The sequence below is a fragment of the Rhinoderma darwinii genome, chromosome 5 (assembly GCF_050947455.1).
Source record: "Rhinoderma darwinii isolate aRhiDar2 chromosome 5, aRhiDar2.hap1, whole genome shotgun sequence".
NCBI lineage: Eukaryota > Metazoa > Chordata > Amphibia > Anura > Rhinodermatidae > Rhinoderma > Rhinoderma darwinii.
This window is the reverse complement of record NC_134691.1, coordinates 213,581,317-213,609,154: the sequence shown is the minus strand read 5'-3', so window position 1 is coordinate 213,609,154 and position 27,838 is coordinate 213,581,317. Positions and strand designations below refer to the sequence as shown.

General features: G+C 44.3%; 3 non-coding genes and 2 pseudogenes across 3 annotated transcripts; all 5 read left to right on the top strand.

Moving 5' to 3' along the window:
• The first annotated feature begins 5,074 nt into the window (after nucleotides 1–5,074).
• On the top strand, nucleotides 5,075–5,264 carry LOC142653990 (U2 spliceosomal RNA). The gene has a single exon (XR_012848818.1). It is a non-coding gene; the product is annotated as a U2 spliceosomal RNA (small nuclear RNA).
• Nucleotides 5,265–11,825: 6,561 nt separating this feature from the next.
• Nucleotides 11,826–12,047, top strand: LOC142654006 (U2 spliceosomal RNA; annotated as a pseudogene).
• A 6,270-nt stretch (nucleotides 12,048–18,317) lies between these two features.
• Nucleotides 18,318–18,507, top strand: LOC142654064 (U2 spliceosomal RNA). The gene has a single exon (XR_012848855.1). It is a non-coding gene; the product is annotated as a U2 spliceosomal RNA (small nuclear RNA).
• A 6,600-nt stretch (nucleotides 18,508–25,107) lies between these two features.
• LOC142654138 (U2 spliceosomal RNA) lies at nucleotides 25,108–25,299 on the top strand. The gene has a single exon (XR_012848892.1). It is a non-coding gene; the product is annotated as a U2 spliceosomal RNA (small nuclear RNA).
• A 1,277-nt stretch (nucleotides 25,300–26,576) lies between these two features.
• On the top strand, nucleotides 26,577–26,646 carry LOC142654670 (U2 spliceosomal RNA; annotated as a pseudogene).
• The last annotated feature ends 1,192 nt before the right edge of the window (nucleotides 26,647–27,838 follow it).

The window sequence follows — 27,838 nt, the reverse complement described above, 5'->3', positions numbered from 1 at the left end:
CGTCACCAACGGGTGGCGTGACTATTCCAAAAAAATAAAAGATTCACCATGGATGAAAATCCAGGTGACATACCGGCGTATGCCCGGATTAAAAATACTGTGCGAGTAATTCTGTCGGAGGAGAAGGCGACGACTTGCGGCTTGAAATTCGTGGTGGAGACCGTGCTTGTTGGCATTTTCAATGTCCAAAAGAGGGAGATTTTGGCAGTGCAGGACTACCCAAGAAGAAGAACCTATGACATCACATTTATACAGAATGGAGTATTCCAAGATCTGCTGGCGGCATATGCAGTAAAAAAGGACCCGAGACTGGACGGAGTGGATTTTTACGAGCATGTTTTGGACATCACAAAAATGATTGTTATTAAGATGTACTGCCCATTTGCTGACGTAAAAGAGGTGATGTCCTTTTTATCCCCCTATTTTAAAACGGTAAAGTGTATTGGCAAAGTGATGAATGAGGTTGGGGTCTGGACCTCTAAATGGAGATTTTTAGTGACATGCTACAGAGATGCCAATTTTACAGGAGGGATAATGCTGCCGCCAGCACGTTTTAAATTAGGAGATATGGCAGGAGATTTTTATTTTTCAGGGATGCCTCCATTCTGTAGGAAATGCCAAAAGTACGGTCACACCAATGAGTCCTGCGAGAGCACCTGTAGGAACTGTGGCAGCTCTGAGCACGAGGCCAAAACTTGCCCTCTGGGGAAAAGGTGTCGATATTGCAGCCGAGTTGGTCACCTTTTTGCATTTTGTCCCCACAGATCGGAACAACCCGAGGTCCGGCCGAGGCGTCCCGAGCAGCCAGCAGGCCAGATCGTACCCCCAGAAGGAGAGGAACCCCAAGGAGAAGGTCAGGATGAGATGGATACCTCTAGCAGACCCCCCCAAACAGGTGACCCAAAAGAGCAGAGACGAAACAAGCGTCGATCCAGTGATCAGCGGACGAAAAAGCCCCCCCAGGAAACTGGGGAGACGGGTAGTTCGGATGAAGCTGATCCTACTGGTCCGCAAGAGATGCTGGGTCAGCCTGTACCTGAGGCAGAGGACCCGGGCGGAGCGGCAGCGAAACACAAACGACGTAGGGCGTACTCGGAGGTGGCAGCGGGGGTGCCGATGGAAGTACCTGCATTGGCGAAGGCAGGGAAACCACTGGACGTGCCCCCGCAAGTGACAACTAAAGGTCCACCCCCTTCTAGCCAGTTGGGGGATTCACGGACAGCTGCCTCCGAGGTGACGGAGGTCCCAGAGACGTCAGGGAGCGCAATTCCTGCCCCTATCGAAGGGGAGGTCGCTGCCAAAAAAGCTCCAGCAGATGAAATGTTGCCCGTGGAGTCCATATGGGATCCTTTCATGATTAGTGCCTCAGGTTTGGCGGGGGGTCAGCTAAGTGATGGGAGTTCCTCTCCTACCTTCTCTATTTTTTCCGTGGACTCCAGAATCGAAGGTTATGAGAGTCCCAGTGGGGTCTCTGGCGATGCGGAGGACTGCTGAGGCCACCTCGGGTAAGATTATAAAGACTGTCTCTCTCCCTTTTCCTCATGGCTGAGTTATGTGGTCTTTCCCTAAATGTAAGAAGCGTGCATTCTAAGACAAGAAGAGCTGCCCTGTTTGATTACCTCTCTATTCTTACCGCGTCAGTTTTTTTCCTACAGGAATGCTGCATCCCACATCGCATGGACTATAAAAAATATGAAAGAGATTGGAGACTCGGACCTTCGGTGTGGTCCGGGTCTAACGAATCTAAAGCCGCAGGTGTCGCCATTTTATTTAAAGGGAACGTTTTAATTGACAGTTTTTACGAAATTTTACCAGGCAGAATTTTAATGGTCAAAGCTTTTATAGACGGTATTAAATGGCAGTTTTTAAACTTTTATGGTTCTCCTGAAAAAAATGAAAGAGCTAGAATGCTAGAGATTTTACCCCTTTTTATTAATGATTCAGAACCACTTGTTTTAGCGGGTGATTTTAATTGTATTTTAAAGGGGGAACGCCGGTTCTCTCATTCAGTAAGCAGGAACTACGACAAGACCTCGTCAATTTTAAAAGATATTGTTACTGATTTTAAACTCACCGATGTTTTTAAAAAATGTAACAGGGATCTATCTGAAGAGGCCGGCGTTACCTGGAGCAACGTGACCTGCAGCTCCAGGATTGATTTTATCTTCTGCTCTTACCAAATACTGCCTTTTAAATGTGATATTAACCCAAACGTCTTTTCTGACCATAAGTTATTGTATTTTAAAGTGAAATGTGATAACCAAAGAAGAACTCCGAAAAAAGCCTGGAAATTAAACGTATCCCTTTTAGAAGATCCGCAAATTTTAGCTGATTTTATTACCTTTTACAAAGGCTGCAGACGGGTAAGACATCCCAATATGCCCATCGTCACCTGGTGGGAAAAAATGAAAGTTAAAATAAGAGATTTTTTTATTAAGATTGGGATGAGAAAGGCAAAAGAGAAATGCAAATTTTATGCAAATTTAAATACCCGTCTGCAGACCCAATATAAATTCAGAGAACAGGGTATGCTGGTGGACAAGGAGATCATTGAGATTAAAAAAGAGATCTCCCAGTGCCTGGAGCAGAGGGGAAAGGAAATAATATTTCGCTGTAAGGTAAAACATCTTGAGGAGAACGAGACCTGCTCCAGGTATTTTTTTAAGAAAATCAATGATAAGCATACCCTGTTGGATAATATTGAAGGTGAAACAAATACCCAAAATATTTTAAAAAAGGTACATGGGTTTTATGCGGATCTTTTTAATGTTAAAAACATTGACAATGCTTTTATGAATGACTCATTGAAGGAGGTTGATGCTGTTTTAGATCCTGTCTCCCAAAACTTTTTATTACAGGAGATTTCAGAACAAGAAATTTTAAAACTACCAAGAGTTTTAAAACAGGTAAAGTCCCTGGTCCTGATGGTATACCCATAGAGTTTTATGTTCTATTTTACGGTGTTTTAAAGGAAGATCTCCACTCTCTTTTTACACAAGTTTTTAGAACAAAAGCCCTCCCGGGGTCCTGGAAGAAAGGTGAGGTGTCCCTGCTGTACAAAAAGGGGGACAAAACCGACATTAAAAACTGGAGACCAATTACACTGCTAAATTGCGACTACAAGATAATGGCTAAAATTTGTGCAAATAGATTAAAAGCAGTCGTAGACAAGATAATTCACTCCAACCAGGTCTGTGGGATACCCGGGAGGAGCATATGGGATAACCTAAACCTTTTAAAAGATGTTATTAATGACACAAAGGAGAGGAAAGGCAAAATGGCAGTTTTAACAATCGACTTTGAGAAAGCCTTTGACAGAGTGTCACACTTTTATCTTTTTAAGGTTTTAGAGAAAATGGGTATACCGGAAGGTTTTATACAGTCTCTGAAGGCCTTTTATGACAACTGCACTAGCAAGATTTTAGTCAAAGGTTTTAAAACACAGGATGTCCTTTTAAATTCCGGAGTGAAGCAGGGGTGTCCCTTGTCCCCACTACTTTTTATTTGTGCAATTGAGCCTCTACTGTGCACCTTGAGGAAAAGCAAACAGATACGTGGAGTCCCCCTGCCGGGCGGGGGGGGACTAGAGGCAAAGGTAGTGGGGTACATGGATGATGTCGCGGTACTGTGTAGGGACACCCTATCACTGCAAACAACTTTAAGACAGATCTATAAGTTTTGTTGCTCCTCCGGTTTTAAAGTCAATTTTAATAAAAGTAACATTTTAAACATTGGCAATATGATTTTACAGGACATTCCAGTCCCTGTGTCAGAGACTGTGCAGATTTTAGGGGTCTCCTTCAATGAGTTAAACAATGGTTTTAACAGTTGGGACTTGGTGGCACAAAAAGTTAATAAAAAGATTTGTATGTGGAATTTGAGAAAGCTGACTATGGAGGGAAAAGTTTTAATTATGAAAATGGTGATTTTACCGATTTTATTATATTTGAGTATGGTTTTCCCTCCCCCTGATATTTTATTAAAAAAAATAAATAAAGCTTGTTTTACATTTCTATGGAACTCCAAAATGGAAAAACTCAGGAGAGAGAAGGTGATGATGCCAAAACTAATGGGTGGTAAGGATTTCCCTGACATAAAGACCTTTCTTTTAATCAAATTTTTTACTGCATGTCTTAACGCTGCTTTTAAGGATCACTACTGGTCATATTTTATCCGTTTTAACACCGGTTATTTTATGAGGAGGAACGGATGGTTCTCCACGGTTTTAAGCTCCCCGTATGCTTTTAACCTCCCTGACCAGTACAAGATTTTAGAGAAAATTGTGAACCTTTTTAACTTGAAAGGCAAGAAAATTGAAGACGTGCAAAATAGTAAAAGTGTTTTAAAAAAGATAAAAGAAAATGTTTTAGTAGCCCCCATTAGTAATTTTAGTGAACAAAAGTGCAAACAAATATGGAGAATGGTAAATATTAATTATCTTTTTAATCCTCAGAAAGATCTGGCCTGGAGTTGTGCCCACGAGTGTCTTCCATGCCGGGCATTCCAGCATCGAAGGGGACTGACCAACTCGGCTGCGTGTCCAAGGGGAGGTTGCAGAGATGATGAGACAGTCTACCACCTTTTCTGGCAGTGCTACTACGCACAATTGGTGTGGTCAAGAATCCTCCCCTTGGCACAGAAGATTACAGGACTACAGAGATTTACTAGCGATGGCATTTTTTATGGATGTCTGGAATGCCCAACACAGACCCGAAAAATGATGGCATGGAAGATCACTAACTGCGTCAAAGCAGCTCTGTGGGCGGCCAGAAACATTCTTTTATTTAAACATGACGTTTTAACTGTGGATGATGTTTTAGCCATTTGTTTAAGTGAGATGCACAAGTATTTTCTTTTAGATAAAAAACTCTCTCCTGTTTTATGTAGAAAATGGTTTTTTAGTGAATGGAGTTCCATAATTTGATGCCACCAAGTGCCCTTTTATAAGTTATGTGATTTTATCTGATAACTTGTATTTATTATTATACCATTGTTGTAAACCCTGTGTATTTATTGATTTATTGTAAAAATGTAAAAATTGTAAACCCTTTTTGTCAAAATTTTAAATAAACGGTTACCTCCTTTGTTGGGGTAGTCAACTCAAAAAAAAATCTGTTCTTATCAGTTTAATATCTGATACGTCCCCTATCTGGGGACCATATATTAAATGGATTTTTAGAACAGGGAGATGGAAATAGAGCTTGCTCTGTCCACTCCACGCATTGACCTGGTATTGCAGTATTTCCAGGACCGGTGCACCCTTCCCTTATGTGTTGACTAAAATCAGATTCCAAAAGTGCTATTTGTGTTTGCTATTGTTTTTGTCTTTCTGATGGGATCTCCCCTTTTAATCCCATTATTTCAACACCTGTTGGACAATGCATTTGTACAGTCATGTGTGATAATGAGCTAATTTATTAAATGCAATTAATTAATACATTGCCACCTCTTGTTGTGTGTGTGTGTGTCTTCTGTGTTTCTGTGTTTCCGGCATTTCACATTGGAACAGCTCATTCACCTTCCTTGTCTTCTCTCCGCCCTCCCTCCTAGGTAAGTTAAAGAGCTGCACCTGAGCCAGCCACTGATTGATGCAGCACCACAGTCAAATAGTGGAGTGGAGTGGAGTAGGGGAACAGCAAACAGCCATTAAAGCAGCCAGCCGCCTACCCGCCACAATGGACCTACCTGTGTACACTAGATGGATGTGATGGAATGTACTGTCGTCCCTACATTTCAAGAAGAAGTAAGAATTGCAGTTGCAACAAACCCTTGCTTGCCTACAAAGAGAGCAGCAATTTGGATTTGTTACTTTGTTACCTGGAAGAATAACAAACTGTGCAAGGATGGAGGTTGTAGGAGCAAGGAGAACAAGTTGTCTGTAAAGTTGGTGGATGCCTATTTTCCATTTTGCAGTCCCTTGTCTCCCTCTTGTGGCCTCCTGGAGGCAACTAGCTGTGCAAAAAAAAGACAGCCTGGCGGCCGGCTGTTGCAGTGTTGCCCTCTCAGGCAACACTGAGTGACTGACTGAGCCGCACCGTCTTATATAAAGTTCAGACGGAACTTTGCACGTGTCATAGTGGAGCCCTCAGGATTCCAGAGCCAGCTTTCTGACATCATAATGGGGCCTCAGAGATAAAAGCCTGGGCCCAGGCAGTGTTGGTCAGTGCTGCTCAGCAGGCAGCACTGGACTGGACTGGACTGGATTACAGCTGATACAAGGTGTGAAGGAACAAGGGGTGGCTGTGGGCATGCACTTGCTGCCGCTGCCAGTGTTTATCTGCATGGCAGGAGGGCATTTGGGCGTTGCCAGGAAGGCGTTTTTATGTAGATTCCTCCTCTTTCAGCACTGCATTGTGGTGCAAGCAAAAGAAGCAAATCCTGTGTAGCTTCCTCTCCGGCCTTTATTCACCTCCCGCTTAGTAGCTGTAAATGTGTGTGAGCCTGCAGGGCCCCATGGAATTGCCTAGGAGTAGGCTGAATCGCTGCAAGGGGTGAACAGCAGTATGGGACAGGCTCGGTCAACGGCCGGCCCATTCGGGTTATCGCTTCTCGGCCTTTTGGCTAAGACCAAGTGTATTTATACAGGAGGTTTTTAGTCAGAAGGTGCTCAGGTACCCTCTCTCTCGGCCTCGGGGGATCGTCCAGGTTCGCCTGGACTTCACCCCCGTGCTGCTATTTGGGAGAGAGGCTTAGTCCTGAGCAACGAGTTGCGATCCCCCCCCAGCCCTTTGGTGTGTCTCCTTGAACCCAAAGGGCGCAGCGCAAGCTGTGCGGTACCGACCTGGCCACGCAAATGGCAGGCGGACCTGATGCGGTGCCGGTATACGCCCGGTTGCGGAATACTGCAAGATTTATCTTGGCAGAGGGTGGAGGCGGTCCTCGTGGTCTCAAGTTCCTTGTCCACGATATTTTGGAAAAGCGGTTGGCGGTCCACAAGAACGAGATTTTGGCGATCCAGGACTACCCAAGGCGTGGAGTGTACGACGTGACTTTTATGGGAGAAGGAATCCTCCGTGATGCCATGGGAAAAGCTGAGAGGCAACAAGGTGAACTCATGGCCTTGGGAGTCCAGGTAATTGAACACGCTTTTGAAGTAACCAAACTCGTAGTGATTAAAATGTATTCCCCATACGTGAAAGATCAGGAAGTGGCGGCGTTTCTTGCTGCATACTTTAAGAACGTTAAGCTGCTGGGGAGAGTTATGAACGAGTGCGGTGTGTGGACCGTCAAATGGAAATTTATTGTTACGCTAATAAAGGACCCCTCCACCCAAGAAACGAAGCTACCACCTGCTCGTTTTAAACTTGGGAATGTGAATGGCGACCTCTATTTCTCAGGAATGCCAAACTTCTGCAGGGCCTGCGGTACCTATGGACATACCAGTTTTAACTGCGATGTCACCTGCAGGAACTGTGGAAGTAAACAACACACAATGAGAGAATGTACAGAAGAGAAAAAATGCAATTTTTGTCAAAAAACTGGTCATCTTTATTATGCTTGTCCACATAGGTACCGAGGCGAAGAAGATGAGCAACCCGAGGTGCCCCCACGTGCTCCACCAGCAGAGCAGTCCCGTCCTCAAGGAGGAGAACAAGCTGTTGCGGCGAAAGAGCAGAGAGGTACCTGGGCTTCAAGAGTACGGCTAGCCGAAGCCAAAACAGGTGCCTCTCAGCCAGCGACCTCAGGGGATAAAAATGAGCCCAGCGCCAAGGAAAAACGGCAGGCCAAGAGGAAGGCAGAAAAGGAGCAGGCCATCGATGAACCTGTGGCATCCCAGACGGCTGGTTGCGCAGGCGGTGCCGGGCCTGCTCCTAATCCTGGGTCTCTAGAGACCGACTCAGAAGGAGAAAACTGGGTACAGGTGGGTCCCCGTAAAAAGGGGAAGCAAGAACGTGCCAGTAGGAGGGAGACAGGGGAGGAGCAGATGGATACGTCCGTGCGGAAAGATGTGGCTCCTCCTGGGACCCCCTCCTCGCCTGCACTGGTGAGGAGGACGGGCACTGCTCCCTCCGTATTATCGGACACCCCGCCATGCGCACAACCTCCCCCTCTAGACCGGCCTTCACGGGCCCAGGGGGGAGAGGCGGGGCCCTTGGGGGACCCACCAGACATGGACCCAGTCGGTCAACCGAGAGAGACCCAGGTGAGGCTGTGCGAGTCTGGGCTCCCCGTGTACGAGGTGAGTGTTGCTGGCTCAGCTCTCAGCGACAGTAGTTCTTCTCCTGCCTCGTCCCTCTTTTCAGTTGAGTCGGATGAGGGCGGGGCCATGAGTTCAAGTGAGGTTTCGGGTATTGCTGGTGGAGGAGCAATCTGATTTTAAGTACGCCTATTATTTATTATTTTAAAATCAGAATTTTGCTTTAACTCTCCACGATGTCTGAGCTCATGGGAATCTCCCTCAACGTGAGGGGCGCCAAGTCAAAAGTGAGAAGGGTTGCTCTCTTCAATTTTTTATCTTGCCTGGCAGCCTCTGTATTTTTCCTGCAGGAGTGCGGCATTCCCCATACAATGAGATATGAAAATTACAAAAAGGATTGGAAGTATGGTCCATCCGTCTGGTCTGGATCCAACGAGTCCAGATCAGCAGGGGTCGCCATTCTTTTTAAGGGAAACGTTTTAATTGATTTTATTCAAGAAATCTTACCAGGACGTATTTTAATGGTTAAAGCTTTTATTGATGGTGTAAAGTGGCAGTTTTTAAATTTTTACGGATCACCAGAAAAGAACGAAAGAGCGAGGATGCTGGAGATTTTACCGCTTTTTATCCTCGCAGGTGATTTTAATTGTATCCTGAGAGGAGAACGCCGGCTTACCAACAGTACGAGTAGGAACTATGACAAGACCTCTGGACTGCTCAAGGATATCGTGACTGATTTTAAATTAAAAGACATATACAAAGAATGTAACAGGAGCAGTCCAGAGGAAGCCGGCGTTACCTGGAGCAACGCCACCTGTAGCTCCAGGATTGATTTTATCTTTTGTTCTGAAAATTTACTGCCTTTTAATTGTGAAGTTTTAACCAATGTGTTTTCAGATCACAGGCTTTTATCTTTTAAAGTAAAGCATGATCTTAATAATATTGTATGTAAAAAGTCCTGGAAGATGAATGTTTCCCTTTTAGACGATCCACAGGTTTTAGCAGATTTTATTGAATTTTACCAAGAAAGCAGGCGGGTAAGAGACACACGTACTCCCATCAGTGCATGGTGGGAGAAAATGAAAAAGAAAATAAAAGATTTTTTTATTAAGAAAAGCGTGGCGAAAGCCAAAGAGAAATACGCCTTTTTTAAAATTCTCAATACCCGTCTGCAGACCCTGTACAAAATGCAAGATCATGACATAGACGTTAAAGATGACATCACCAATTTGAAAAAGGAGATAGCCCAGTGCCTGGAGCAGAAAGGTAAAGAGATTATATTCCGTTCAAAAATACAACATGTGGAGGAGAACGAGACCTGCTCCAGGTACTTTTTTAAGAAAATAAATAACAAAAAGGCAATTATCAAAAATATAGAAGGGGTGTCAGATGTACAGGGTCTTTTAAGTAAAGTTCATGAGTTTTACACTGACCTTTTTAATGTTAAGACTGTGGATCATAATTTTATGCGTGACTCACTGAAGGAGATTACTACTGTTTTAGACCCTGTCTCCCAGAATTTTTTATTACAGGAGCTGACGGAGCAGGAGGTTTTAGAAACTGTTAAGAGTTTTAAAACAGGGAAAGTTCCCGGACCGGACGGTATACCCAGTGAGTTTTATGTAAAATTTTATGACATTTTAAAAGAGGATCTTTTTAACCTTTTTTCTGATGTTTTTAATTCCAAGATGCTGCCTAAGTCCTGGCGGAAGGGTGAGGTCTCCCTGCTGTATAAGACGGGTGACATCGCAGTTTTAAAGAATTGGAGACCAATAACCCTTCTAAATAGCGACTATAAAATTATGGCTAAAATATGTGCAAATAGATTAAAAGCCATAATACCCCACATTATACACTCTGACCAGGTGTGTGGGGTGCCAGGCCGCAGCATCTGGGATAATTTAAACCTAATAAAAGACGTGATTGAGGACACGAGGTCTAGAAAAGTTAAATTAGCCATTTTATCTATAGACTTTGAGAAGGCGTTCGACCGTGTCTCTCATTTTTATCTTTTTAAGGTTTTAGAACGTATGGGTATACCTGAAGGATTTTTATTATCTATTAAAGCCTTTTACAGAGAATGCACCAGCAAAATTTTAGTGAATGGTTTTAAGACACAGGACGTATTTTTAAACTCTGGGGTGAAGCAGGGGTGTCCCTTGTCCCCACTGCTTTTTATATGTGCATTGGAGCCTCTGTTATGCGCAATTCGCCGCGATAAGTGTATCCGTGGAGTCCCCCTGCCCGGGGGAGGCGGCGTAGAGGCCAAAGCAGTGGGGTACATGGATGATGTGGCGGTTTTATGTAGGGACGCCCTGTCGCTTCAGAGAACCCTTAGGCAAATCGAGTTTTATTGCTGTGCTTCCGGTTTTAAAGTAAACTTCAGCAAGAGTCATATTTTAAACATAGGAAGCATGGCTCTTAGAGATATACCGGTTCCTGTGTCTGATAATATTAAAATTTTAGGTGTCTCCTTCAGTGGGTACGACAATGGTTTTATCAGTTGGGACATGGTGGCGCAGAAGGTAAATCAAAAAATATGTATGTGGAACATGAGGAAGCTTACCATGGAGGGAAAAATTTTAATAATTAAAATGATAATTTTACCTTTGCTTTTATACTTAAGCATGGTTTTCCCTCCTCCCACGGTTTTATTAAGAAAAATTACTAAAGCTTGTTTTACCTTCTTTTGGAGTTCCAGAATGGAGAAACTTAAACGTGAGACGGTAATGAAAATCAAACCAAAGGGTGGCAAAGACTTTCCAGATTTTAATAGGTTTCTTTTAATCAAGTACTTTTGTTTCTGTCTTAATTCTCTTTTTAAACAACATCATTGGTCTTATTTTCTACGTTTTAATACTGGGTTTTTTATGCGAAGGATGGGGTGGTTTGAAATTGTTTTAACCTCACCTTATGCTTTTAATCTACCAGCAAATTACGTGATTTTAGAGAAAATAGTGGCCTTGTTTAATTTTAAAGGGAAAAATTTTAATGACATGATAAACAGTAAGAAACTTATAAAAGACATAAGAGGAAATGAAGTCGTCACTAATATTGAAAATTTTAATAATGAACGCTGTGCTTTTATCTTCAAAATGGTTAATGTGTTTTATCTTTTTAATACACAGATGGACCTGGCCTGGAGCTGCGTTCATCAATGTCTTCCATGCCGGGCATTCCAATTCAGGAGAGGATTCGCGAGGTCTGCCATCTGTCCGAGGGAAGGCTGCCAGGCTGAGGAGACCGTGCGTCACATTTTTTGGACTTGCGATTTTACTAAACATATTTGGATAAAGATATTCCCTCTAATGAAGAAGATGGCAGACCTAAAGGACTTGACTTACGAAATGATTTTATATGGACTCTTTGGATGCCCAACCGCGAACCAAAAGACTATTGCATGGAAGACGATGAACTGCGTAAAAGAAGCTCTGTGGAAGGCCAGGAACATCCTGATTTTTAAGCACGATGTTTTATCTGTTGACGATGTTTTAGGTCTTTGTTTTAGCGAGATGTACATTTATTATTTATTAGATAAAAAAAGAAATGCCACCCTTTCAAATAAATGGTTTGTAAAAGAATGGAACTCCAATATATAAGAATTTGCCACCATGTCCCCTTTTATGTGTTTTTATGTAAATTGATTTTATTACTGTAATTCATTGTAAAAAGCTGTAATTCATTGTAAATATTTTTTGAATTTTAAGTAATAAATCATTGACACCCCCGCGAGGGGGTAGCCAACTTAAAAAAAAAATCTGTTCTTATCAGTTTAATATCTGATACGTCCCCTATCTGGGGACCATATATTAAATGGATTTTTAGAACAGGGAGATGGAAATAGAGCTTGCTCTGTCCACTCCACGCATTGACCTGGTATTGCAGTATTTCCAGGACCGGTGCACCCTTCCCTTATGTGTTGACTAAAATCAGATTCCAAAAGTGCTATTTGTGTTTGCTATTGTTTTTGTCTTTCTGATGGGATCTCCCCTTTTAATCCCATTATTTCAACACCTGTTGGACAATGCATTTGTACAGTCATGTGTGATAATGAGCTAATTTATTAAATGCAATTAATTAATACATTGCCACCTCTTGTTGTGTGTGTGTGTGTCTTCTGTGTTTCTGTGTTTCCGGCATTTCACATTGGAACAGCTCATTCACCTTCCTTGTCTTCTCTCCGCCCTCCCTCCTAGGTAAGTTAAAGAGCTGCACCTGAGCCAGCCACTGATTGATGCAGCACCACAGTCAAATAGTGGAGTGGAGTGGAGTAGGGGAACAGCAAACAGCCATTAAAGCAGCCAGCCGCCTACCCGCCACAATGGACCTACCTGTGTACACTAGATGGATGTGATGGAATGTACTGTCGTCCCTACATTTCAAGAAGAAGTAAGAATTGCAGTTGCAACAAACCCTTGCTTGCCTACAAAGAGAGCAGCAATTTGGATTTGTTACTTTGTTACCTGGAAGAATAACAAACTGTGCAAGGATGGAGGTTGTAGGAGCAAGGAGAACAAGTTGTCTGTAAAGTTGGTGGATGCCTATTTTCCATTTTGCAGTCCCTTGTCTCCCTCTTGTGGCCTCCTGGAGGCAACTAGCTGTGCAAAAAAAAGACAGCCTGGCGGCCGGCTGTTGCAGTGTTGCCCTCTCAGGCAACACTGAGTGACTGACTGAGCCGCACCGTCTTATATAAAGTTCAGACGGAACTTTGCACGTGTCATAGTGGAGCCCTCAGGATTCCAGAGCCAGCTTTCTGACATCATAATGGGGCCTCAGAGATAAAAGCCTGGGCCCAGGCAGTGTTGGTCAGTGCTGCTCAGCAGGCAGCACTGGACTGGACTGGACTGGATTACAGCTGATACAAGGTGTGAAGGAACAAGGGGTGGCTGTGGGCATGCACTTGCTGCCGCTGCCAGTGTTTATCTGCATGGCAGGAGGGCATTTGGGCGTTGCCAGGAAGGCGTTTTTATGTAGATTCCTCCTCTTTCAGCACTGCATTGTGGTGCAAGCAAAAGAAGCAAATCCTGTGTAGCTTCCTCTCCGGCCTTTATTCACCTCCCGCTTAGTAGCTGTAAATGTGTGTGAGCCTGCAGGGCCCCATGGAATTGCCTAGGAGTAGGCTGAATCGCTGCAAGGGGTGAACAGCAGTATGGGACAGGCTCGGTCAACGGCCGGCCCATTCGGGTTATCGCTTCTCGGCCTTTTGGCACGATCCCGTGTCAAGAGGAGGTCAGCATGTCATGCCCTTGGCCTTTTGGCATCGCCACTTCGGTGGCTTAAGCCAACTGCTGCTATAAGGGGGTAGGCTGGGTGATCAACTGTCGAGCGATCATGGGAGCTAGGCTTCGATACGCTGGGATCGGGGAAACCCGGATCAAGAATGGATTTGGCATTGACGTACCCTTGAACAAGAAGGACCTTTTTTCATTGAAACACCTGGTGAATGAAGTCATTTTCAAGACCCTCAACGTGAGTAGGAACGACATCCTTTGTCTTCAAGATCCCAGAGGTAATCGCTTCACTTTGGTTCTTAAAAGTTTGAATGCTTGTTACAACTTGTATGCCGCGATTAATGCTAACTTGCAAAACCCTGGGTTGGATGGACTTATCTTCACCGTTTTATATAACAACGATGTTCCACTGGTTGTTTTGATGTACAATCCTTATGTGATGGTGGATGATATTACTTCCTTCTTAAAGAAGTACTGCTCTTACGTCAGCTATTCTCACCAGGTGTTAAATGCTGAGTCCCTCTGGACAGGGAAGCATAAATTTTTTGTGAGATTTGAGGAGGATCCTTCAGGGCCTCTGGGTGTGAAATACCCTCCTAGGAATTTTGCCATCGGCCGGGACAAAGGCTACTTATTTTTCCCCCAGCCTCCTGTGTTTTGCAGGAAATGTAAAAGGTATGGCCATGTTCACGAAGATTGTACGCAAGAAGGTGTTACATGTAACAAATGTAATCAGGACGGTCACCTGGCCAAGGATTGCAAAAACCCAATTGTGTGTAACATGTGCAGCATTGTGGGTCATGCCTTTAAAGACTGTCCAGAGCGTGCTAAAAACAGAAGGGTTAGGACTCTGGCAGAAGTAGTTGCAGGTGAACCTGGCAGTATGAGGTCTAATGTGATTCAGGGCCCAGCTGCCCAGGGAACTGAGGAGTCGGTGCCTGCCCTGGTGTCTGATGGGACTCTCCTTGAGTTAAATCGGTCTGGAAATACGCTGGCTGATGAAATGGAGGTAGCACCTGTTGAGAAAGACCTGCCTCACCCCTCTGATGACCTGACTGGGTTGAGAGGTGATGGGGAAGTGGATGGTTCTATATCCAAATCGCCTGTCTTTTCCTGGGAAGGAATTCTGGTGGAACAACAAGGTGAAGGTGGTCAAGGGGACTTTTCAACTGCACTTGTGAGGCCTTCTGAGGAGGAGGAAGGAGGTTCATCTTCTAAGAGACTTCGCACCATGTTGTCTCCTCTGAGTGAAGATGGAGTGAGCCCGGATAGGGGAGTCTACCCCATTTCTCACTTTCCTGAGGACTTTCCTTTTTTAGGAGAAGACGTGGACAAAGCTATCTTTGTGTCCGGTTGTCAGCCACCAGGAGGTGTAGGCTGATTAAACAGTGGGGTATTGGTGGATATCTACGGAAAAAGATCAAAATATGGACCCCAAAATTACACTTAATGTCTTATCCTTGAATGTCAGGCAAATTACATCAAAGCCTAGACGTGCTGTTGTGCTGGACTATGTTAGGAATCTTGGGGCAGAGATCATATGCCTGCAAGAGTGTGGTATATCTGAGTCACTGGGGGAGGGGGATTGGCCATATGGGCAATATGTCTGGTCAGGATCTACTTCCAATAAGAATGATGGGGTGGGGATCCTATTAGGAAATATGGGTATGGATCTGGAGAGTTATACAGTGGTGGAAACAGGTAGATGTGTAATTGCAGTGGTATGTTGCAGGGGAGTTAGGGTTAGGGTGGTGAATACTTATTGTCCTATAGATAGAGCAAAAAGGCTGGCGTTGTTGGAAAAGCTAAGTTTGTTCTTACCTGGAAGGATTCCTACCTTTTTTTTGGGAGACTTTAATTGTTCTTTTGATGGGGATGGTCTGGATGTAACTGGGAAAAAGCTTAACCAACTTATATCTGATTTTTCTTTTATAGATGCAGCCGAATTGTCATTGGGTAAACCACCACCGCCAACATATAAATCAGATAGAGGGGGTATTGAGTCAAGAATTGATCGTATTTGCATATCTAAGGGTTTAGTGTGTAATAAGATGGTTCAGAATGAGGTACCTTTTTCAGACCATGTATGTTTACGGGTATGGGTGGAGGTAAGTAGTAAACTTTGTTTTGGGAAAGGGGTGTGGAAGTTGAATACTAGATTATTGGAGGATGTTGAAGTGATGGATGAGTTCAAACGAAAGTATGATGTGTGGAAGGGAGAAAAAGATAGTTTTGTGGATGTGCTTAAATGGTGGGATTGGATGAAAGGGCAGATTAAAAATTTTTTTGTGAGATGGGGATATAAGCAGGCTGCTAGGAAACGTAACCAGTATAAGGAATTGAATATTAGGATAGAATGGTTGCGGAAGATGGGTGAGAAGGGAATTGATTTGAGTGATTTGCTAGAGGAGGCAAAGAACGAGTTAAAGCAAGTTTTGGAAAGAAAGGGAAAGGAGATTATTTTTAGGTCTAAAGTGGAGTACTTAGATAAAAATGAAAAATGCACAAGGTTTTTTTTCAAGAAAATGTGTGGTAAGAAAGATGATATGGATGAAATTGTTAATGCGAAGGGGGAGCGTATAGTGGGTATGGATGTGTTAAAAGTGGTGGAATCGTTTTATTCAGAACTATATGGCAAAAAGTGGATTGATATCGGGCTGATGGATGAAGTTTTGAATGGTTTGGAAAATGTTCTTAGAGAGGAGGATTGTGTGGGGTTGAATGAGGATGTAACGTCTGAAGAAGTAAAGAAAGTGATAATGAGTGCGGGGAAAAATAAAACACCTGGTAAAGATGGTATTCCTGTGGAATTTTATGTGAAGGCCTGGGAGATAATAGGGTTGGATTTGGTGGAAGTATGTAAGTTTATATGGGATAAGGGGGTTTTGTGTGAGTCTATGAAAGAGGGTGTGATTGTTTTGATTTATAAGAAAGGGGATAAGAAGTGTTTGGGTAATTGGAGACCGATTTCACTGTTGAATGTGGATTATAAATGTTTTAGTAAAATTTTGGCTAATCGTATGCGTGAGGTGGTGGGAAAGGTTGTGGGTGAAGACCAAGTCTGTGCTGTGCCAGGTAGGAGTATGTCTGATAATTTGGTTTTGCTGAGAGATTTGATTGGTGACTGTATGAGTAGGAAACAGAAGTGTATGATGCTTGCGTTAGATTTCGAAAAGGCGTTTGATAGAGTGTCGCATGTGTTTATGTTTGCTGTACTTGTTAGGATGGGCTTCCCAGTGAGGTTTTTGGAAGGTGTGAAGTGTTTGTATAGGGATGTGTCAAGTGAAGTGTTGGTGAATGGTAATTTAAGTTCAAAAGTATGTGTGAGATCTGGGGTAAGACAGGGGTGTCCTATGTCCCCAGTTTTGTTTATTTGTGTGATCGAAAGTTTGATGTGTTTGGTAAGAAAAGATAAAGTGGTGAAAGGTTTTTTGATCCCAGGGAGTGGAGGTAAATACGTTAAAATTCTGGGTTATATGGATGATGTTGTGGTTATGAGTGATTGTATGGCTGGGTTGAATAGAGCAAAATTATGGTTGGTTTTTTTTTTGTGGGGCATCAGCTTTTAAGGTGAATTGGGATAAGTGTGTCTTTAAGTGCTTTGGGGATAGGAGGGTAAGTATGGAGGGAGTGAGGAATGAAGTGGGTGCAGTAAAAGTGTTGGGGATACAGTTTAATGAGGACTTGAGAGGGAATGAGAGTTGGGATGAATGTGGCAAGAGGATTGAGAAGAAATTGAATTTTTGGAGACTTAGAGACCTGACTTTATCAGGGAAGGTGTTGATAATTAAGACAGTGATTTTGCCTATTTTGGTTTTTGTGGCTAGTATTTTTCCCTCCGCTAGTAGGAAAATCAAAAAGTCAGAGAAAATGGTGTTTACCTTTCTGTGGGGAAGTCAAATGGAAAAGTTGAAGCGTGAGTATGTTTATAAGTCTTGTGAGAATGGAGGTTTGGGTTTTCCGAATGTGGAGGTCTTTCTTGGGTTAAATTATATTAAAATAGTGGTGGGGCTCTTGGGGAAAGGAAATAAGAGTGCGTATATGGTAAGGTATATGGCCGGTTGGATGCTTTATGGGTTAAATTGGTTTAAGAGAGATGCTACTGTGCCTGTTGCTTATGTATGTCCGGTATGGTATGTTGTGTATGAAAGGTTCATTAGGAAATATGATTTGATTGCAGTGCCTATGGGTGGGTTTCTGGATAAGAAGGCTGTGCTAAAAAGATTGTGTGTGAATGAGGTTGTGTGTAACATTGTGGGTTTGCGAGGAGAGGATGTTGTGGATACTTGGAAGAAGTTAGGCGTGAGAGGTATGTCCAATAGACAAAAGGACATAGTGTGGATGGCGTTGCATGATATATTGCCTGTTAGAGATGTGCAGAGGAGGAGAATGTTAGTTAGATTTGAGGTGTGTCCAAGGGGTGGGTGTAATTCACGGGAGACTGTTAGGCATCTTTTTTGGGACTGCAATTATTCGTATGAGGTATGGAGGAGGATGGGTGGCGTCTGTAAGGAGTTAGCTGGGGTGAAGTTTGTGGATTGGAAGGTTGCGATGTTTGCTATAGGGGCTTGTAACAGAGTAAGTGATAGGATCTTATGGTTGATTATGGCGTGTATAATGGAAAGCTTATGGGATGTACGTAACTTAGGTGTTTTTAAACATAAGTGGGTACCCATTGGTGAGTGTGTGAGGATGGTTTTGTCAAGACTATACGTAGTCTATCGTTGGGATAGTCAGTGCGGTGGTGGTATAGACGCAGAGGGGATATGGAAATTTAAGAAGTGGAGAAGGTTGGTGAAATATAGCTAATTGATAAGATTTATTCCTGTTTTATTTTTGTTCTTCACGATCCTTTCTGTGTCTTGATTATTATTGTTTGGAATAAAATAGCCATGATGATGTACGACTAAGGCAACTTATGCCTTAAAATGCAAAATGGTTTGTGTACTGTTGCTTTAAGTTAAAAAAAAAAAAAAAAAAAAAAAATCTGTTCTTATCAGTTTAATATCTGATACGTCCCCTATCTGGGGACCATATATTAAATGGATTTTTAGAACAGGGAGATGGAAATAGAGCTTGCTCTGTCCACTCCACGCATTGACCTGGTATTGCAGTATTTCCAGGACCGGTGCACCCTTCCCTTATGTGTTGACTAAAATCAGATTCCAAAAGTGCTATTTGTGTTTGCTATTGTTTTTGTCTTTCTGATGGGATCTCCCCTTTTAATCCCATTATTTCAACACCTGTTGGACAATGCATTTGTACAGTCATGTGTGATAATGAGCTAATTTATTAAATGCAATTAATTAATACATTGCCACCTCTTGTTGTGTGTGTGTGTGTCTTCTGTGTTTCTGTGTTTCCGGCATTTCACATTGGAACAGCTCATTCACCTTCCTTGTCTTCTCTCCGCCCTCCCTCCTAGGTAAGTTAAAGAGCTGCACCTGAGCCAGCCACTGATTGATGCAGCACCACAGTCAAATAGTGGAGTGGAGTGGAGTAGGGGAACAGCAAACAGCCATTAAAGCAGCCAGCCGCCTACCCGCCACAATGGACCTACCTGTGTACACTAGATGGATGTGATGGAATGTACTGTCGTCCCTACATTTCAAGAAGAAGTAAGAATTGCAGTTGCAACAAACCCTTGCTTGCCTACAAAGAGAGCAGCAATTTGGATTTGTTACTTTGTTACCTGGAAGAATAACAAACTGTGCAAGGATGGAGGTTGTAGGAGCAAGGAGAACAAGTTGTCTGTAAAGTTGGTGGATGCCTATTTTCCATTTTGCAGTCCCTTGTCTCCCTCTTGTGGCCTCCTGGAGGCAACTAGCTGTGCAAAAAAAAGACAGCCTGGCGGCCGGCTGTTGCAGTGTTGCCCTCTCAGGCAACACTGAGTGACTGACTGAGCCGCACCGTCTTATATAAAGTTCAGACGGAACTTTGCACGTGTCATAGTGGAGCCCTCAGGATTCCAGAGCCAGCTTTCTGACATCATAATGGGGCCTCAGAGATAAAAGCCTGGGCCCAGGCAGTGTTGGTCAGTGCTGCTCAGCAGGCAGCACTGGACTGGACTGGACTGGACTGGATTACAGCTGATACAAGGTGTGAAGGAACAAGGGGTGGCTGTGGGCATGCACTTGCTGCCGCTGCCAGTGTTTATCTGCATGGCAGGAGGGCATTTGGGCGTTGCCAGGAAGGCGTTTTTATGTAGATTCCTCCTCTTTCAGCACTGCATTGTGGTGCAAGCAAAAGAAGCAAATCCTGTGTAGCTTCCTCTCCGGCCTTTATTCACCTCCCGCTTAGTAGCTGTAAATGTGTGTGAGCCTGCAGGGCCCCATGGAATTGCCTAGGAGTAGGCTGAATCGCTGCAAGGGGTGAACAGCAGTATGGGACAGGCTCGGTCAACGGCCGGCCCATTCGGGTTATCGCTTCTCGGCCTTTTGGCTAAGACCAAGTGTATTTATACAGGAGGTTTTTAGTCAGAAGGTGCTCAGGTACCCTCTCTCTCGGCCTCGGGGGATCGTCCAGGTTCGCCTGGACTTCACCCCCGTGCTGCTATTTGGGAGAGAGGCTTAGTCCTGAGCAACGAGTTGCGATCCCCCCCCAGCCCTTTGGTGTGTCTCCTTGAACCCAAAGGGCGCAGCGCAAGCTGTGCGGTACCGACCTGGCCACGCAAATGGCAGGCGGACCTGATGCGGTGCCGGTATACGCCCGGTTGCGGAATACTGCAAGATTTATCTTGGCAGAGGGTGGAGGCGGTCCTCGTGGTCTCAAGTTCCTTGTCCACGATATTTTGGAAAAGCGGTTGGCGGTCCACAAGAACGAGATTTTGGCGATCCAGGACTACCCAAGGCGTGGAGTGTACGATGTAACCTTTATGGGAGAAGGAATCCTCCGTGATGCCATGGGAAAAGCTGAGAGGCAACAAGGTGAACTCATGGCCTTGGGAGTCCAGGTAATTGAACACGCTTTTGAAGTAACCAAACTCGTAGTGATTAAAATGTATTCCCCATACGTGAAAGATCAGGAAGTGGCAGCGTTTCTTGCTGCATACTTTAAGAACGTTAAGCTGCTGGGGAGAGTTATGAACGAGTGCGGTGTGTGGACCGTCAAATGGAAATTTATTGTTACGCTAATAAAGGACCCCTCCACCCAAGAAACGAAGCTACCACCTGCTCGTTTTAAACTTGGGAATGTGAATGGCGACCTCTATTTCTCAGGAATGCCAAACTTCTGCAGGGCCTGCGGTACCTATGGACATACCAGTTTTAACTGCGATGTCACCTGCAGGAACTGTGGAAATAAACAACACACAATGAGAGAATGTACAGGAGAGAAAAAATGCAATTTTTGTCAAAAAACTGGTCATCTTTATTATGCTTGTCCACATAGGTACCGAGGCGAAGAAGATGAGCAACCCGAGGTGCCCCCACGTGCTCCACCAGCAGAGCAGTCCCGTCCTCAAGGAGGAGAACAAGCTGTTGCGGCAAAAGAGCAGAGAGGTACCTGGGCTTCAAGGGTACGGCCAGCCGAAGCGAAAACAGGTGCCTCTCAGCCAGTAACCTCAGGGGATAAAATGGAGCCCAGCGCCAAGGAAAAACGGCAGGCCAAGAGGAAGCAGGCCATCGATGAATCTGTGGCATCCCAGACGGCTGGTTGCTCAGGCGGTGCCGGGCCTGCTCCTAATCCTGGGTCTCTAGAGACCGACTCGGAAGGAGAAAACTGGGTACAGGTGGGTCCCCGTAAAAAGGGGAAGCAAGAACGTGCCAGTAGGAGGGAGACAGGGGAGGAGCAGATGGATACGTCCGTGCGGAAAGATGTGGCTCCTCCTGGGACCCCCTCCTCGCCTGCACTGGTGAGGAGGACGGGCACTGCTCCCTCCGTATTATCGGACACCCCGCCATGCGCACAACCTCCCCCTCTAGACCGGCCTTCACGGGCCCAGGGGGGAGAGGCGGGGCCCTTGGGGGACCCACCAGACATGGACCCAGTCGGTCAACCGAGAGAGACCCAGGTGAGGCTGTGCGAGTCTGGGCTCCCCGTGTACGAGGTGAGTGTTGCTGGCTCAGCTCTCAGCGACAGTAGTTCTTCTCCTGCCTCGTCCCTCTTTTCAGTTGAGTCGGATGAGGGCGGGGCCATGAGTTCAAGTGAGGTTTCGGGTATTGCTGGTGGAGGAGCAATCTGATTTTAAGTACGCCTATTATTTATTATTTTAAAATCAGAATTTTGCTTTAACTCTCCACGATGTCTGAGCTCATGGGAATCTCCCTCAACGTGAGGGGCGCCAAGTCAAAAGTGAGAAGGGTTGCTCTCTTCAATTTTTTATCTTGCCTGGCAGCCTCTGTATTTTTCCTGCAGGAGTGCGGCATTCCCCATACAATGAGATATGAAAATTACAAAAAGGATTGGAAGTATGGTCCATCCGTCTGGTCTGGATCCAACGAGTCCAGATCAGCAGGGGTCGCCATTCTTTTTAAGGGAAACGTTTTAATTGATTTTATTCAAGAAATCTTACCAGGACGTATTTTAATGGTTAAAGCTTTTATTGATGGTGTAAAGTGGCAGTTTTTAAATTTTTACGGATCACCAGAAAAGAACGAAAGAGCGAGGATGCTGGAGATTTTACCGCTTTTTATCAACACATCTGAGCCTTTTATCCTCGCAGGTGATTTTAATTGTATCCTGAGAGGAGAACGCCGGCTTACCAACAGTACGAGTAGGAACTATGACAAGACCTCTGGACTGCTCAAGGATATCGTGACTGATTTTAAATTAAAAGACATATACAAAGAATGTAACAGGAGCAGTCCAGAGGAAGCCGGCGTTACCTGGAGCAACGCCACCTGTAGCTCCAGGATTGATTTTATCTTTTGTTCTGAAAATTTACTGCCTTTTAATTGTGAAGTTTTAACCAATGTGTTTTCAGATCACAGGCTTTTATCTTTTAAAGTAAAGCATGATCTTAATAATATTGTATGTAAAAAGTCCTGGAAGATGAATGTTTCCCTTTTAGACGATCCACAGGTTTTAGCAGATTTTATTGAATTTTACCAAGAAAGCAGGCGGGTAAGAGACACACGTACTCCCATCAGTGCATGGTGGGAGAAAATGAAAAAGAAAATAAAAGATTTTTTTATTAAGAAAAGCGTGGCGAAAGCCAAAGAGAAATACGCTTTTTTTAAAATTCTCAATACCCGTCTGCAGACCCTGTACAAAATGCAAGATCATGACATAGACGTTAAAGATGACATCACCAATTTGAAAAAGGAGATAGCCCAGTGCCTGGAGCAGAAAGGTAAAGAGATTATATTCCGTTCAAAAATACAACATGTGGAGGAGAACGAGACCTGCTCCAGGTACTTTTTTAAGAAAATAAATAACAAAAAGGCAATTATCAAAAATATAGAAGGGGTGTCAGATGTACAGGGTCTTTTAAGTAAAGTTCATGAGTTTTACACTGACCTTTTTAATGTTAAGACTGTGGATCATAATTTTATGCGTGACTCACTGAAGGAGATTACTACTGTTTTAGACCCTGTCTCCCAGAATTTTTTATTACAGGAGCTGACGGAGCAGGAGGTTTTAGAAACTGTTAAGAGTTTTAAAACAGGGAAAGTTCCCGGACCGGACGGTATACCCAGTGAGTTTTATGTAAAATTTTATGACATTTTAAAAGAGGATCTTTTTAACCTTTTTTCTGATGTTTTTAATTCCAAGATGCTGCCTAAGTCCTGGCGGAAGGGTGAGGTCTCCCTGCTGTATAAGACGGGTGACATCGCAGTTTTAAAGAATTGGAGACCAATAACCCTTCTAAATAGCGACTATAAAATTATGGCTAAAATATGTGCAAATAGATTAAAAGCCATAATACCCCACATTATACACTCTGACCAGGTGTGTGGGGTGCCAGGCCGCAGCATCTGGGATAATTTAAACCTAATAAAAGACGTGATTGAGGACACGAGGTCTAGAAAAGTTAAATTAGCCATTTTATCTATAGACTTTGAGAAGGCGTTCGACCGTGTCTCTCATTTTTATCTTTTTAAGGTTTTAGAACGTATGGGTATACCTGAAGGATTTTTATTATCTATTAAAGCCTTTTACAGAGAATGCACCAGCAAAATTTTAGTGAATGGTTTTAAGACACAGGACGTATTTTTAAACTCTGGGGTGAAGCAGGGGTGTCCCTTGTCCCCACTGCTTTTTATATGTGCATTGGAGCCTCTGTTATGCGCAATTCGCCGCGATAAGTGTATCCGTGGAGTCCCCCTGCCCGGGGGAGGCGGCGTAGAGGCCAAAGCAGTGGGGTACATGGATGATGTGGCGGTTTTATGTAGGGACGCCCTGTCGCTTCAGAGAACCCTTAGGCAAATCGAGTTTTATTGCTGTGCTTCCGGTTTTAAAGTAAACTTCAGCAAGAGTCATATTTTAAACATAGGAAGCATGGCTCTTAGAGATATACCGGTTCCTGTGTCTGATAATATTAAAATTTTAGGTGTCTCCTTCAGTGGGTACGACAATGGTTTTATCAGTTGGGACATGGTGGCGCAGAAGGTAAATCAAAAAATATGCATGTGGAACATGAGGAAGCTTACCATGGAGGGAAAAATTTTAATAATTAAAATGATAATTTTACCTTTGCTTTTATACTTAAGCATGGTTTTCCCTCCTCCCACGGTTTTATTAAGGAAAATTACTAAAGCTTGTTTTACCTTCTTTTGGAGTTCCAGAATGGAGAAACTTAAACGTGAGACGGTAATGAAAATCAAACCAAAGGGTGGCAAAGACTTTCCAGATTTTAATAGGTTTCTTTTAATCAAGTACTTTTGTTTCTGTCTTAATTCTCTTTTTAAACAACATCATTGGTCTTATTTTCTACGTTTTAATACTGGGTTTTTTATGCGAAGGATGGGGTGGTTTGAAATTGTTTTAACCTCACCTTATGCTTTTAATCTACCAGCAAATTACGTGATTTTAGAGAAAATAGTGGCCTTGTTTAATTTTAAAGGGAAAAATTTTAATGACATGATAAACAGTAAGAAACTTATAAAAGACATAAGAGGAAATGAAGTCGTCACTAATATTGAAAATTTTAATAATGAACGCTGTGCTTTTATCTTCAAAATGGTTAATGTGTTTTATCTTTTTAATACACAGATGGACCTGGCCTGGAGCTGCGTTCATCAATGTCTTCCATGCCGGGCATTCCAATTCAGGAGAGGATTCGCGAGGTCTGCCATCTGTCCGAGGGAAGGCTGCCAGGCTGAGGAGACCGTGCGTCATATTTTTTGGACTTGCGATTTTACTAAACATATTTGGATAAAGATATTCCCTCTAATGAAGAAGATGGCAGACCTAAAGGACTTGACTTACGAAATGATTTTATATGGACTCTTTGGATGCCCAACCGCGAACCAAAAGACTATTGCATGGAAGACGATGAACTGCGTAAAAGAAGCTCTGTGGAAGGCCAGGAACATCCTGATTTTTAAGCACGATGTTTTATCTGTTGACGATGTTTTAGGTCTTTGTTTTAGCGAGATGTACATTTATTATTTATTAGATAAAAAAAGAAATGCCACCCTTTCAAATAAATGGTTTGTAAAAGAATGGAACTCCAATATATAAGAATTTGCCACCATGTCCCCTTTTATGTGTTTTTATGTAAATTGATTTTATTACTGTAATTCATTGTAAAAAGCTGTAATTCATTGTAAATATTTTTTGAATTTTAAGTAATAAATCATTGACACCCCCGCGAGGGTATCCAACTTAAAAAAATCTGTTCTTATCAGTTTAATATCTGATACGTCCCCTATCTGGGGACCATATATTAAATGGATTTTTAGAACAGGGAGATGGAAATAGAGCTTGCTCTGTCCACTCCACGCATTGACCTGGTATTGCAGTATTTCCAGGACCGGTGCACCCTTCCCTTATGTGTTGACTAAAATCAGATTCCAAAAGTGCTATTTGTGTTTGCTATTGTTTTTGTCTTTCTGATGGGATCTCCCCTTTTAATCCCATTATTTCAACACCTGTTGGACAATGCATTTGTACAGTCATGTGTGATAATGAGCTAATTTATTAAATGCAATTAATTAATACATTGCCACCTCTTGTTGTGTGTGTGTGTGTCTTCTGTGTTTCTGTGTTTCCGGCATTTCACATTGGAACAGCTCATTCACCTTCCTTGTCTTCTCTCCGCCCTCCCTCCTAGGTAAGTTAAAGAGCTGCACCTGAGCCAGCCACTGATTGATGCAGCACCACAGTCAAATAGTGGAGTGGAGTGGAGTAGGGGAACAGCAAACAGCCATTAAAGCAGCCAGCCGCCTACCCGCCACAATGGACCTACCTGTGTACACTAGATGGATGTGATGGAATGTACTGTCGTCCCTACATTTCAAGAAGAAGTAAGAATTGCAGTTGCAACAAACCCTTGCTTGCCTACAAAGAGAGCAGCAATTTGGATTTGTTACTTTGTTACCTGGAAGAATAACAAACTGTGCAAGGATGGAGGTTGTAGGAGCAAGGAGAACAAGTTGTCTGTAAAGTTGGTGGATGCCTATTTTCCATTTTGCAGTCCCTTGTCTCCCTCTTGTGGCCTCCTGGAGGCAACTAGCTGTGCAAAAAAAAGACAGCCTGGCGGCCGGCTGTTGCAGTGTTGCCCTCTCAGGCAACACTGAGTGACTGACTGAGCCGCACCGTCTTATATAAAGTTCAGACGGAACTTTGCACGTGTCATAGTGGAGCCCTCAGGATTCCAGAGCCAGCTTTCTGACATCATAATGGGGCCTCAGAGATAAAAGCCTGGGCCCAGGCAGTGTTGGTCAGTGCTGCTCAGCAGGCAGCACTGGACTGGACTGGACTGGATTACAGCTGATACAAGGTGTGAAGGAACAAGGGGTGGCTGTGGGCATGCACTTGCTGCCGCTGCCAGTGTTTATCTGCATGGCAGGAGGGCATTTGGGCGTTGCCAGGAAGGCGTTTTTATGTAGATTCCTCCTCTTTCAGCACTGCATTGTGGTGCAAGCAAAAGAAGCAAATCCTGTGTAGCTTCCTCTCCGGCCTTTATTCACCTCCCGCTTAGTAGCTGTAAATGTGTGTGAGCCTGCAGGGCCCCATGGAATTGCCTAGGAGTAGGCTGAATCGCTGCAAGGGGTGAACAGCAGTATGGGACAGGCTCGGTCAACGGCCGGCCCATTCGGGTTATCGCTTCTCGGCCTTTTGGCTAAGATCAAGTGTAGTACCTGCTCAAGCTGAGGTTAGTAATCATCCCTGCCGGTGGTACGTGGGCCATCGTAGGGGGATGACAGAACGCCGAGGTGAGGGCAGGGAACCACAACGGTCATCGCTCTGGTGTACGCATTTGGTTTAAAGGTACCATTTGTAGGTGACCAGGCGACCGCCGGATCGAGGTCATTAGGCCGGGTAGTTTGGAAGCCCGAGTTGCTATGTGCCCCAGGGCTGGTGACCCTGGGGTGCCCTAACTCACTGGGGGTGGGATCCCACTGAGTGAAGGCACACTTGCACGCACTCTCTTTCACGCTATATGAGCACACACCTTTATTCTCCCGGCCTTCTGGCTGGGAGATGAGGAATTTTTTTATACCTGGCGGATGTCCAGGCTGTATCACAGCGCACATCCACTTATTTAATTTTGTTTTTCACTGTGTGTTTGTCACGTTTGTCACAAGGATTTTGGGATGCGGTGCCCTTTTGGGACCCTCCTGAGGTCTAGGGGGAAAATGTGTGGCCTTCTGGTTCCTTTTTCCCCTGCAACCCGGCCTCCCTTCTTCGGAGGGGAGGTGCAACTAGGATGCAGGCTCCTAGGTGGACACTGGGGTGGCAGCCCAGGTAGAAGCCTAGGAGTGTGTTTGGGTCTCCCTAAGCTTCGGCGAGGGGGGACCATCGATCCTTGATCCTCTAGGCCTATGGTTTGGAGGGTCAGGGAATGGTTATGCGGGGCCTCTCTCTTTTAAGAGAAGGGCTGCGATAGACCGCATCCTTGTGCACTTTTTGTGTGGCACCTCTGCACTTTTTATGCACTTGGGTGATAGAAAGCACGACTCGGGCTTTCAATAAAAAAAATCTGTTCTTATCAGTCCTTGTAAGGATAGATAGCTCGGAGAACCACTGGGGGCTATAAACACTAGCTTAGCGATCCAAGAGCGTTCCAGACGAAGCCGGCGACGAACTGCGGAGAAGAACCAGCGAAGACGACGATCCAGAAGGGAGAAGCCGCCATCGGGGAAGAAGCTCCGGGAGATCGCTGCCGGGAAGAAGAAGGAGAACTGCGACAGAGACCTTCGGAGAAGAGCCGCTGCTGAAGGGGATCTTTGAAGAAGCTCGGCCGCAGAAGAAGCTCGACGAGGAACCGCTGCGGAAGAAATTTCGTGGAAGAACCTCGGCCAGCAAGGAGAAGATTTGCATAGCTCCGCCCCCTTCGGGAAAGAGCTATCGAAGATCCTCC